Raw genomic sequence first — 13,120 nt, 5'->3', positions numbered from 1 at the left:
TGTGGTCCCCTATAGTGGCCGAGCTGATGAACAAGTGAATGTGATCCCCTATAGTGACAGTGCTGATGAACAAGTGAATGTAATCCCCTATAGTGACAGTGCTGATGAACAAGTGAATGCGGTCCCCTATAGTGACAGTGCTGATGAACAAGGGAACGTGGTCCCCTATAGTGGCCGAGCTGATGAACAAGTGAATGTGATCCCCTATAGTGGCAGTGCTGATGTACAAGTGCATTTGATCCCCTACAGTGATAGTGCTGATGAACAAGTGAATGTGATCCCCTATAGTGGCAGTGCTGATGAACAAGTGAATGTGGTCCCCTATAGTGGCAGTGCTGATGAACAAGGGAACGTGGTCCCCTATAGTGACAGTGCTGATGAACAAGTGAATGTGATCCCCTATAGTGGCAGTGCTGATGTACAAGTGAATGTAATCCCCTATAGTGACCGTGCTGATGAACAAGTGAATGTGATCCCCTAAAGTGGCAGCGCTGATGAACAAGTGAATGTGATCCCCTATAGTGACCGTGCTGATGAACAAGTGAATGTGGTCCCCTATAGTGACAGTGCTGATGTACAAGTGAATGTAATCCCCTATAGTGACCGTGCTGATGAACAAGTGAATGTGATCCCCTAAAGTGGCAGTGCTGATGAACAAGTGAATGTGATCCCCTATAGTGGCAGTGCTGATGAAAAAGTGTTATGTGATTCCCTATAGTGGCAGTGCTGATGAACAAGTGAATGTGATCCCCTATAGTGACAGTGCTGATGAACAAGTGAATGTGATCCCCTATAGTGGCCGAGCTGATGATCAAGTGAATGTGATCCCCTATAGTGACAGTGCTGATGAACAAGTGAATGTGATCCCCTATAGTGACAGTGCTGATGAACAAGGGAACGTGGTCCCCTATAGTGGCCGAGCTGATGAACAAGTGAACGTGGTCCCCTAAAGTGGCTGAGCTGATGAACAAGTGAATGTGATCCCCTATAGTGGCAGTGCTGATGTACAAGTGAATGTGATCTCCTATAGTGACAGTGCTGATGTACAAGTGAATGTAATCCCCTATAGTGACAGTGCTGATGAACAAGTGAATGTGATCCCCTAAAGTGGCAGTGCTGATGAACAAGTGAATGTGATCCCCTATAGTGGCAGTGCTGATGAACAAGTGAATGTGATCCCCTATAGTGGCAGTGCTGATGAACAAGTGAATGTGATCTCCTATAGTGACAGTGCTGATGTACAAGTGAATGTAATCCCCTATAGTGACAGTGCTGATGAACAAGTGAATGTGATCCCCTAAAGTGGCAGTGCTGATGAACAAGTGAATGTGATCCCCTATAGTGGCAGTGCTGATGAACAAGTGAATGTGATTCCCTATAGTGGCAGTGCTGATGAACAAGTGAATGTGATCCCCTATGGTGGCCGAGCTGATGATCAAGTGAATGTGATCCCCTATAGTGGCAGTGCTGATGAACAAGTGAATGTGATCCCCTATAGTGGCAGTGCTGATGTACAAGTGAGTGTGATCCCCTATAGTGGCAGTGCTGATGAACAAGTGAATGTGATCCCCTATAGTGGCCGAGCTGATGATCAAGTGAATGTGATCCCCTAAAGTGGCAGTGCTGATGAACAAGTGAATATGATCCCCTATAGTGGCAGTGCTGATGAACAAGTGAATGTGATTCCCTATAGTGGCAGTGCTGATGAACAAGTGAATGTGATCCCCTATAGTGACAGTGCTGATGAACAAGTGAATGTGATCCCCTATAGTGGCCGAGCTGATGATCAAGTGAATGTGATCCCCTATAGTGGCAGTGCTGATGAACAAGTGAATGTGATTTCTTATAGTGGCAGTGCTGATGTACAAGTGAATGTGATCCCCTATAGTGGCAGTGCTGATGAACAAGTGAATGTGATCCCCTATAGTGACAGTGCTGATGAACAAGTGAATGTGATCCCCTATAGTGGCCGAGCTGATGATCAAGTGAAAGTGATCCCCTATAGTGGCAGTGCTGATGTACAAGTGAATGTGATCCCCTATAGTGACATTGCTGATGAACAAGTGAATGTGATCCCCTATAGTGGCAGTGCTGATGAACAAGTGAATGTAATCCCCTATAGTGGCAGTGCTGATGAACACTTTGTTTTGCTTATATACAGTTTATTGTAAAATTGATGTCCTGTTGATGTAGTTCATGGGGCAAAGCAACAAGCAGTACCACCCAAAGTAGCAAACTTTAGTAGTATCTATTGATTTACATGGCAAATCAGTATGAATCATTTGATAACCAACTCATTCATAATGGTGATCACAAAATGCACGGTTGCTGATTATGTAAAACAATATTGAACAAGAAATCGCGTACCACCTCATATCGTACGGACGAATGATATATCTGGTTTGGACTCATTAACGCATTGGCTGTTCAAAAAGTGTCTTGTTGAATCTATGGCCCAACATATTTCCCCTTTTTGAGCTGCCTGTATTAGACTCAATTTTTTTTTATTGCGTACATCTATGTACTACTTTCATGCACTCTGAAACAATGAGGTCAAGGGAAGATGTGACAACGCCGACAGTGTGATAGTTTATTATTTAGTTGTTCAGCGAATTAAATCACGCAGTGTACCCTTAAAAGCACAGTCATGTACTTATAAACTTTCATATTCAGTAGAACATCGCGGTCTTCACACAGGATGTTCCAAGCCAGTGGCATACTCCAGTTGAAAATCTAATTGCTGCTATCATAACATGTGTTTGAGACAGATCACAGCAAGTACGTTGTCTCTTTCTGCATATTTGAGAAATGCTTTTACAAGTACAATTCAGGTAGAGTACAATAGTATGTGCGGTGCTCTGCTGTGTGCTTGTAACAAAAAAAAAATTACAATCTACTTCAATATCTGAAGATGCTTTCCATGGCTAAAGTTTTTTCTTTTAAAGATTGAGGATCTATTATTTGTATAAAGGTGAATGACCTATAACACATGTTGCATACATTGGGACATCATAACGACGTCTCCTATAATACGACATCTTCCCACCGGTTTTCGTTCTTATGTAAACGCGTGCTCTTGTTAGGGACATCTAGGTGCACTGTGCTCAATATGGATGAGCTGACTTGGAAGCATAAGCGATTAACAGGTCCCTGCAGGGTGGGCTGGTAGGAACATTGGGATTTTTCACTTCGTTAAAGTATTGAAAGGGGACGGACGGACGGACACATTAATCTATTGCAGGCTGGTACACTCAGTTTACAACTTCGTTCCTACCAGTAAAATTATTTGTATTATTCAAGCTCACTGCAAGCTCAATACTTCAGAGCACCACAGGCCTTACAGTGAGGGAAAAAAGTATTTGATCCCTTGCTGATTTTGTACGTTTGCCTACTGATAAAGAAATGATCAGTCTATCATTTGAATTGTAGGTTTATTTGAACAGTGAGAGACAGAATAACCACAAAAAAATCCAGAAAAACGCATGTCAAAAATGTTATAAGTTGATTTGCATTTTAATGAGGGAGATAAGTTTTTGACCCCTTCTCAATCAGAAAGATTTCTGGCTCCCAGGTGTCTTTTATACAGGTGTAGTGGTTGATTTCACTCGGACAACTTTTGCCTTTCTTCCAACACCACTTTATTTACAGTTCTCCACATGTCCTCAATGCTCCACATTTCCCTTGTTGCCACAGCTCGCTCGCCGTGCTTCACTCGACTCGCTCGCCGCCTTTGTCTCTCCAATCTCCACTTCTCCGTCAGCTCCGATGTCTCTGTGCTTCCCCCACTGCTAACTGCTTCGTCTCTGCTCTCCGCTATCACTGTGCTCTCTCTACTGCTAACTGCTTCGTCTCTGCTCTCCGCTATCACTGTGCTCTCTCTACTGCTGGCTGCTTCGCCTCTGCTCTCCGCTATCACTATGCTCTCTCCACTGCTAACTGCTTCGTCTCTGTCTTCCGCTCTTCGCTATCACTATGCTCTCTCCACTGCTGACTGCTTCGTCTCTGTCCTCCGCTCTTCGCTATCACTGTGCTCTCTCCACTGCTAACTGCTTCGTCTCTGTTCTCCGCTCTTCGCTATCACTGTGCTCTCTCCACTGCTAACTGCTTCGTCTCTGCTCTTCGCTCTCCGCTATCACTGTTCTCTCTCCACTGCTAACTGCTTCGTCTCTGCTCTTCGCTATCATTATGCTCTCTCCACTGCTGACTGCTTCTTCTCTGTTCTCCGCTCTTCGCTATCACTATGCTCTCTCCACTGCTAACTGCTTCTCTCTTCAGCTTCTCCACATCCTGCCTCGTCCAGCCCCCGACTCCAACTCCCCGTTTCTCCTCGCGTCTCCCCACTCTCATTACACCCCAATTAATTAACCCGCAGTCCCAACGACGCTCCGCGTGCCCGTGCACGTGTTACCTCGCCAGACTTCAAGACGCCACCCCAGCCCTGATAACAACACCAGCCAATCACACTCCAGCCCTGACAACAAGACCAGCCAATTACAGCCGTCCTTGGCTCCCCTGGCTTAATTGGCCCAATCGTTACCTCATCGTCCCAATATGACCCCCTACTGTCCTGCTCTCGCGCAAACTCACCAATTACCCCCATGCGCCTATTTATTCCACTATACAGGTAACGAGCTGACATTAGGAGTACACTCTTAAAGGGAGTGCTCCTAATCTCAGCTTGTTACCTGTATAAAAGGCAACTGTCCACAGAAGCAATCATTCAATCAGATTCCAAACTCTCCACCATGGCCAAGACCAAAGAGCTCTCCAAGGATGTCAGGGACAAGATTGTAGACCTACACAAGGCTGGAATGAGCTACAAGACCATTGCCAAGCAGCTTGGTGAGAAGGTGACAACAGTTGGTGCAATTATTCGCAAATGGAAGAAACACAAAAGAACTGTCAATCTCCCTCGGCCTGGCGCTCCATGCAAGATCTCACCTCATAGAGTTGCAATGATCATGAGAACGGTGAGGAATCAGCCCAGAACTACACGGGAAGATCTTGTCAATGATCTCAAGGCAGCTGGGACCATAGTCACCAATAAAACCATTGGTAACACACTACGCCGTGAAGGACTGCAATCCTGCAGCGCCCGCAAGGTCCCCCTGCTCAAGAAAGCACATATACATGTCCGTCTGAAGTTTGCCAATGAACATCTGAATGATTCAGAGGACAACTGGGTGAAAGTGGTGTGGTCAGATGAGACCAAAATGGAGCTCTTTGGCATCAACTCAACTCGCCGTGTTTGGAGGAGGAGGAATGCTGCCTATGAACCCAAGAACACCATTCCCACCGTCAAACATGGAGGTGGAAACATTATGCTTTGGGGGTATTTTTCTGCTAAGGGGACAGGACAACTTCACCCCATCAAAGGGACGATGGACGGGGCCATGTACCGTCAAATTTTGGGTGAGAACCTCCTTCTCTCAGCCAGGGCATTGCAAATGGGTCGTGGATGGGTATTCCAGCATGACAATGACCCAAAACACACGGCCAAGGCAACAAAGGAGTGGCTCAAGAAGAAGCACATTAAGGTCCTGGAGTGGCCTAGACAGTCTCCAGACCTTAATCCCATAGAAAATCTGTGGAGGGAGCTGAAGGTTCGAGTTGCCAAAACGTCAGCCTCGGAATCTTAATGACTTGGAGAAGATCTGCAAAGAGGAGTGGGATAAAATCCCTCCTGAGATGTGTGCAAACCTGGTGACCAACTACAAGAAACGTCTGACCTCTGTGATTGCCAACAAGGGTTTTGCCACCAAGTACTAAGTCATGTTTTGCAGAGGGGTCAAATACTTATTTCCCTCATTAAAATGCAAATAAATTTATAACATTTTTGACATGCGTTTTCTGGATTTTTGTTGTTATTCTGTCTGTCACTGTTCAAGTAAACCTTCCATTAAAATTATAGACTGATACTTTCTTTGTCAGTGGGCAAACGTACAAAATGAGCAGGGGATCAAATACTTTTTTTCCCTCACTGTATCTGAATCATGAACATACCTCTGCTAATTGCTCGATTTCCAGAGTTAACGTGTAATGAGTGATACTTGATACGTAGCATATGTTGCCAATCAAGCTAAAAAAATGCGTGCTCTTTGTTTAAAAAGTAACATCGCTTTGGGAAAGCATGACATCATCTTCATTGACAGCAATGATCTATCCACTGCTGGATGAAGGCCTCCCAAAGTAATCATCACCCTCACGGTTAAGTGAAGCAACAGTGATGAATTTTGTCATACACTTCCTTCGAATGTCACTCTGTATAACTTTGGTGACAGTATATATTTTATCTCCTTGCCAGACGATGCTTCTGATATAAATTTAGTTGTTATTTTTTTTTTGTAAATGCAACCTCAATATAGTCTTTACATTATTGTAAATGGCTTTTAGTTTTTTCACGATATTTTATTTATTTCGGCCTTGTTTTATGAGATCCTAGATGAAGGCTGTGGCAGCTTGTGTATAATTTGACATTGCAATTACTTGGAAAAATAGGCAAGCCATCAACGCATATCAGCATCAGTAATGGGCACGAGCAGCTTTGTAAATTCTCTCACGAAAGAGATGACATCACTCACCTTTAGCAAGAGATAGCAGGGGAGGATTTTTTTTTTATTATTATAGGATGCAAGCACTCATCGACTAAAAAAAGGCATTGAGAAAGTGACATGACAGAATAATGCTCACCTAAATACGCTGCCACGCCTGACGATTTTAAACTTCGAATGTACTTTACGCAGCTCCGGTCCGGGCGTTGTAAACAATTATACCTTTACCAAAATGCCTCCGTTACAGCAAAAAAAAAACCAAAACTATTAAAACGAGTAAAAGTGCCTTTGCCATGCAAATTAATGTCCATAGAGGGGAAGACTGCTGAAAAGATCACCCTTGCAGAGAGAGTTGCTTTCAAACGCTCGGCGGAGACTCCTCCCCTACCGCAAACCGTTTTCTTCCTACGAGCCCAAGAAAGTACAGGGTTCGATGAACGGAGCTTTACAATGAAGGTGCTTTCATGCAAAGCAAAAAAGCCGTCACCCCTCTCCGCTTAGTCAGCTCCTCCCCGACTAACGAGAGATCGGGGAATGTGCTGGGCTGCAATTTATTAATTTTACTTCTCATTATAGCGGGCTGTCAATGTGCTTTTATAGACTTTGTCACATCATCAGCATACTAATGTCCCCCCCATGTATGCCCCAGCAGCTCAATTCAGTGGCACCCATTGTATGGTGAACGTGTGTCGCACGCATTTAACGAGCAGAATGTATCTTGGCGCCAAGGAAGACTGGCGTAACTTCATGTCAAATGTGTAACGTACAATTGCTTAGTCTTACAGTGAGGGAAAAAAGCATTTGATCCCCTGCTGATTTTGTACGTTTGCCCACTGACAAAGAAATTATCAGTATATAATTTTAATGGCAGGTTTAATTGAACAGCGAGAGACAGAATAACAACAAAAAAATCCAGAAAAACGCATGTAAAAATGTTATAAATTGATTTGCATTTTAATGAGGGAAATAAGCATTTGACCCCCTCTCAATCAGATAGATTTCTGGCTCCCAGGTATCTTTAATACAGGTAACGAGCTGAGATTAGGATCACACTCTTAAAGGGAGTGCTCCTAATCTCAGCTTGTTACCTGTATAAAATACAGCTGTCCACAGAAGCAATCAATCAGATTCCAAACTCTCTGCCATGGCCGAGACCAAAGAGCTCTCCAAGGATGTCAGGGACAAGATTGTAGACCTACACAAGGCTGGAATGGGCTACAAGACCATTGCCAAGCAGCTTGGTGAGAAGGTGACAACAGTTGGTGCGATTATTCGCAAATGGAAGAAACACAAAAGAACTGTCAATCTCCCTCGGCCTGGGGCTCCATGCAAGATCTCACCTCGTGGAGTTGCAATGATCATGAGAACGGTGAGGAATCAGCCCAGAACTACACGGGAGGATCTTGTCAATGATCTCAAGGCAGCTGGGATCATAGTCACCAAGAAAACAATTGGTAACACACTACGCCGTGAAGGGACTGAAATCCTGCAGTGCCCGCAAGGTCCCCCTGCTCAAGAAAGCACATATACATGCCCATCTGAATGATTCAGAGGACAACTGGGTGAAAGTGTTGTGGCCAGATGAGACCATATTGGAAGATGTCATAAGATGTTATAAATGTCATAAACCAAGTCAAACTTTAGCTGCCTTATAATAGTACAGCCTTTCCATTTAGCTCGTGCAGTGAACCTCCGCATCCCCCGAACCCCCTGCAGCATAACAAAAGGCGGCTTAACTTAGCCCTCCCTTCACCCACATCCCTGCCTGGCTCCCCCCCCCCTTAACCTGTATATAATCTCGGGTGTCTCAGAGCTCCTCTCTTGATACAGCTATTTTGCTGTGATTGTTCCACCTGAAGACGCAAGCTTGTATTGCCTCCGCAACGTGATTTAATTTAGTTGTTTTCATTTATTTTATCTTACCTACGTGACTTTACCGAAAAAAACAAAAAGTACAAAATGGAGCTCTTTGGCATCAACTCAACTCGCCGTGTTTGGAGGAGGAGGAATGCTGCCTATGACCCCAAGAACACCATCCCCACCGTCAAACATGGAGGTGGAAACATTATGCTTTGGGGGTATTTTTCTGCTAAGGGGACAGGACAACGTCACCGCATCAAAGGGACGATGGACAGGGCCATGTACCGTCAAATCTTGGGTGAGAACCTCCTTTCCTCAGCCAGGGCATTGAAAATGGGTCGTGGATGGGTATTCCAGCATGACAATGACCCAAAACACACGGCCAAGGCAACAAAGGAGTGGCTCAAGAAGAAGCACATTAAGGCCCTGGAGTGGCCTAGACAGTCTCCAGACCTTAATCCCATAAAAAAATCTGTGGAGGGAGCTGAAGGTTCCAGTTGCCAAACGTCAGCCTCGAAACCTTAATGACTTGGAGAAGATCTGCAAAGAGGAGTGGGACAAAATCCCTCCTGAGATGTGTGCAAACCTGGTGGCCAACTACAAGAAACGTCTGACCTCTGTGATTGCCAACAAGGATTTTGCCACCAAGTACTAAGTCATGTTTTGCAGAGGGGTCAAATACTTATTTCCCTCATTAAAATGCAAATAAATTTATAAACATTTTCACAAGCGTTTCTCTCGATTTTTGTTGTTGTTATTCTGTCTCTCACTGTTCAAATAAACTTACCATTAAAATTCGACTGATAATTTCTTTGTCAGTGGGCAAACGTACAAAATCAGCAGGGGATCAAATACTTGTTTCCCTCACTGTACAAGGGATTCGAAAAAAATTAAGGCGTCTTACTTTTTTACATGAGCCTCTTTGTTCCAAGGCTCTCTTAAAAATATCACGGTGTCAAAAGCACAAAAGCTGAATATTATGCGATAGATAAATGCTGTTACAATAAAGTGACAGTGAGGTCTGAATACTTTAGAAAAACCATTACAAAATAAATTATACTAAATTGCACACCGAGGATAAGTGCTCTTCAGTTCTCATGGGAAAGAAGTTAATTATACTTTTTACTAGCAAGAAAATATAATTTAAAACACTTAGATAATTCCCTCTGTAGTTTACTTTGGCAATCGATTTTGGGAATTTTACACAAAAATGACCGCCTGTGAAATAATATATATACATTAAATACAATTATATGCTTTTAAATAAATGTACATGATTTCACCTCTTTTAAATAGCTTTTTTCTACTTTGAACATTGTCCAGATGTGGATTAAATCAATCATTTATGATTAATTCAATGTCTATCAGCTTACAGACGGACTGCGACAGTCATTTTAAACAATGGATTTTTCTTGTAATACTGTATATGTTTATTTATCTTTTTCCCATATATAATTCCTGGTGGACTCTCAGTGTCATGTCATGAGATAAAAAAAAAAATTACAATACGTGCATACAAGAACAGCTGCACAAGATATTTTATCTGAACATTATTCCGAAAAACAACATTAAAGTAGACGTTTTATCTTTACCCAATAAGGGATGGACTTTCCCACACACTCTGCTACGAGTTTTGGAGGTTGTTGCAAGGCACTCAAACTGATTTTTTGATCCTCAGAGTTATAATTGAGCCCAATTAAATGTAAAAAAACAAATTGCGTGGAACAGTGCTACAGTGGCTCGTGCCCTGTCGTATGGAACCCAGCAGCCCCCCGTTTTAAAATTTCCAAGCGTGGTGAGCAACATTGTTAAGTGATTTCAGAACTGGTCTTGCCATCCCTTCCATTGCACCCACCCACACCCACGAGCACCACAGTGACGTGCGGTGAGGTCAATGGCTGCGGAGGGCACTGGCTCGTGTCAAGAGCCAGATTGACACGCTGAGGGGGGCGTGGCCTCATGGAGGGGGTGGGGGTCGTGGCCTCACGGAGGGGGGGGGGGCGTGGCCTCACTGAAGGGGGCGTGTTAGACACGTCCCCCTCAGTGAGGCAGATGTGATAGCTGCCTCCCCTGGTGCTTTTTCATTGCAGTTTCATGACGAGACCAGCGAGCCTAAATATCTTTATACACGTGAAATAAGTTACCTGGTGTATGGAAGGCGAGGACATGAAAATGGGTCTACAAACATTACATTGGTGACGTACTGAGATAGTAACAGGCACGCGCTTATTGCCCGCGCTCCAACCAGTTACTGAGGGGTTGCGCAATCAGAGGGGAGGCTGAGCTTGTCGCTGCCTCACCCCGCAAATTTGGCGATTTTGATTATAAAAATTATTGGAATCGTACAGAAATGACATTTATAACACAGATCAGTGGAAAAATCTTAAAATTGATTTTATTTGATTATTGTTCTTTTTTTACTTTTCGTAACAGCTATTTTCATTGGAGCATGACATGTGAGGTTCTGCCTCCCCTGCCTCCCCTGACAGCACGTCCCTGCACGAGCATGATGAAGGCCTTCCATCTTTTGATAGCTTGGGAAATGGCTGGAATTTCTTTTATCTGAAGTGAAAAACCTAATTTTTTTTTGTCCGGGCATTGGTGACCGGAACTGAGACCCTTAACTAACTGCGACTGAAAGTGTCCGGTTTTAATCACGGACAGCTGCCTCGATTCGAACCTAAGTTCTTCGCAGTGCTGGCTCAGTCACCCGGCCACGTCAAACACGACACACCTAACGCGTGGCATTATTGCTGAATATTTAGATATCAAGCAACATGGTCCTCTTTATGCTCATCTAATAGTCCAACGTGTGCAATCCAGTGAGGGTTAGAATGAAGAAAATCACAAAGTAAATGCAACATTATTTTTGGCAGATGGTCAAGAATAATGACAGAGTGGCAACCAAGGGATGGAGAGTGTCCAACGGTGTCCACCGATGAGAGTGCAATTGAACGGCTCATGTGCAGGTGGAAGATCGATTATTATAATCACAGGGATCTATCAGAGATCTATCAGGCAGCAGATTGAGGAAACCTTCATCCAGCACTGGACTTGACCATGGCGGATCACGAAGGTTACGAAGATGAAGATCATCATCGTATTCTCTGGATAAGATGCTCCAACTTACTTAGTTCCATACTTTTTTTTTAGTTTTTTCGGTAAAGTCACGTAGGTAAAAAAATAAATGAAAACTCAATTAAATCACGACGTTTCGGGCGCAACACAAGCGTCCTTCCTCAGGTCGGGACAACGGAGCGAAAGCACAAACGCTTGAGTGTGTCTCAGAGATGGCTGTGACGAGGGATTATATAGTCGCGGGGCATGGAGAGAGGTGGGGGGAACCATGGTGAGTGTGAGGGGTTTGTGATGTAGGCTGGGAGGTGAAGTTGGGAAGCCGAGGGAGCTCTGGGAGGAAACGAGTATGTATCATGTATTTTTATAATCCGGAGGTACGGTGCTATGGATAGCCATAGCATGTAGTATGATTACCTAAATACTTTATAATGGGGGGAAGGTTGTCTTCTGGAAGATTATTCTAAATGGCTGGTGGTGTTCCTTTGTCCTCTGCCTGAATAATGTAATCTGGAAAATATGTTGTGTCTGTGCATGAAGAGTACTGGATAAGCCATTTTCCGTCTTGTCGTGAAGCCCTTTTCGCATGCTCGTGACAGTCGCGAGGTTATATGGGGTCATGAAAGGCGACACATAAATAACTGTAACACGTCATACCTCACATGCTTCTTCCAAGCACTCAGTAGCAACCTTACGCACAATATCAGCACATGAGGCAGTGGTAGGTCAATTGCAGATAATAACTCAGACTGCCACTAACGTTGCTGGACATAATCTTCAATATCTACACATAATTTGCATTAAGGTTGCTACTTACAATGCCTAAGATGATGTGTGAATTTTAATTGTGCATAATGTACACTAAAGAAATTGGCGTTTCAGCAAATCATTATGTGGGCTACATTTAAGATAATATAATTTTCTAGCACCTTATGCCAATCTGCCGCTGGATGGAGGCCTTCCCTGCATTGCGATGGTTATGGGCATCGTTGGCCATACCTCACCATGCTGGTCACCAACCCACAGTTCCCAGTGTGGTGCATTATGGTCAAAGGTTGAATAAAGGACAGTCCCGTGAAGAAAAACATGCAATTGGTCATCCGCTTGCGTTTCATAGGTTTCTGCATTCAACACTGTGGGTACGTAAATATCGAATAAGTGCTGACGTGAAGTAAAATGTTTTTGTTTAAACGAAGCTGATAAAAGTGTGAATGTGAATGTATCATACATATAACACATTTGTCTTCTGTGGAAAGTTTAAAATACCAAAAGGTCACATGTCTGTGGATTGATTAACATCCGCTGTTGATTTGGAGGTATTTGCAATGTGTAAAGAAAAAAAAAGACGTATTGTAATTTTTTTATTTATTTTATTAAATTATACTGTAAACTACATCTTCCAGATTACACGGCCCTCTGAAAAGTAACATACGCCCGTTTATTTTTTTCCTGTGTGAATAAAGTAAAAAAAAATGAATGCACTTTCCGTATTAAAAAAAAAAACACTGCAAACTTTTATTTGGGAAAAAAAGGTGCATCTTAAAATCTGGAGCATACAGTACTCATATAAAAACAAGTACTGGACGGTGTTATAGGCCCTTTGTCAATTGTTTGAGCATACTTCGCCACGCAGG

The 13,120-nt window shown here is 43.5% G+C and overlaps 1 long non-coding RNA gene across 1 annotated transcript in view; it reads right to left on the bottom strand.

Moving 5' to 3' along the window:
- Positions 1–7,324, bottom strand: part of LOC142924629 (uncharacterized) — an 81,674-nt gene extending 74,350 nt beyond the window's left edge. The window contains exon 1 of the long non-coding RNA XR_012941741.1: positions 6,691–7,324. This is a non-coding gene — a long non-coding RNA (uncharacterized LOC142924629). The remainder of the gene's footprint in view (positions 1–6,690) is intronic.
- Between the last annotated feature and the right edge of the window lie 5,796 nt (positions 7,325–13,120).

This window comes from Petromyzon marinus, chromosome 15 (assembly GCF_048934315.1).
Source record: "Petromyzon marinus isolate PM22_M1 ecotype Great Lakes invasive population chromosome 15, UKy_Petmar_22M1.pri1.0, whole genome shotgun sequence".
Taxonomy (NCBI): Eukaryota; Metazoa; Chordata; class Hyperoartia; order Petromyzontiformes; family Petromyzontidae; genus Petromyzon; species Petromyzon marinus.
Note: the sequence above shows the minus strand (reverse complement) of the source record. Positions and strands in the feature narration are given on the sequence as shown.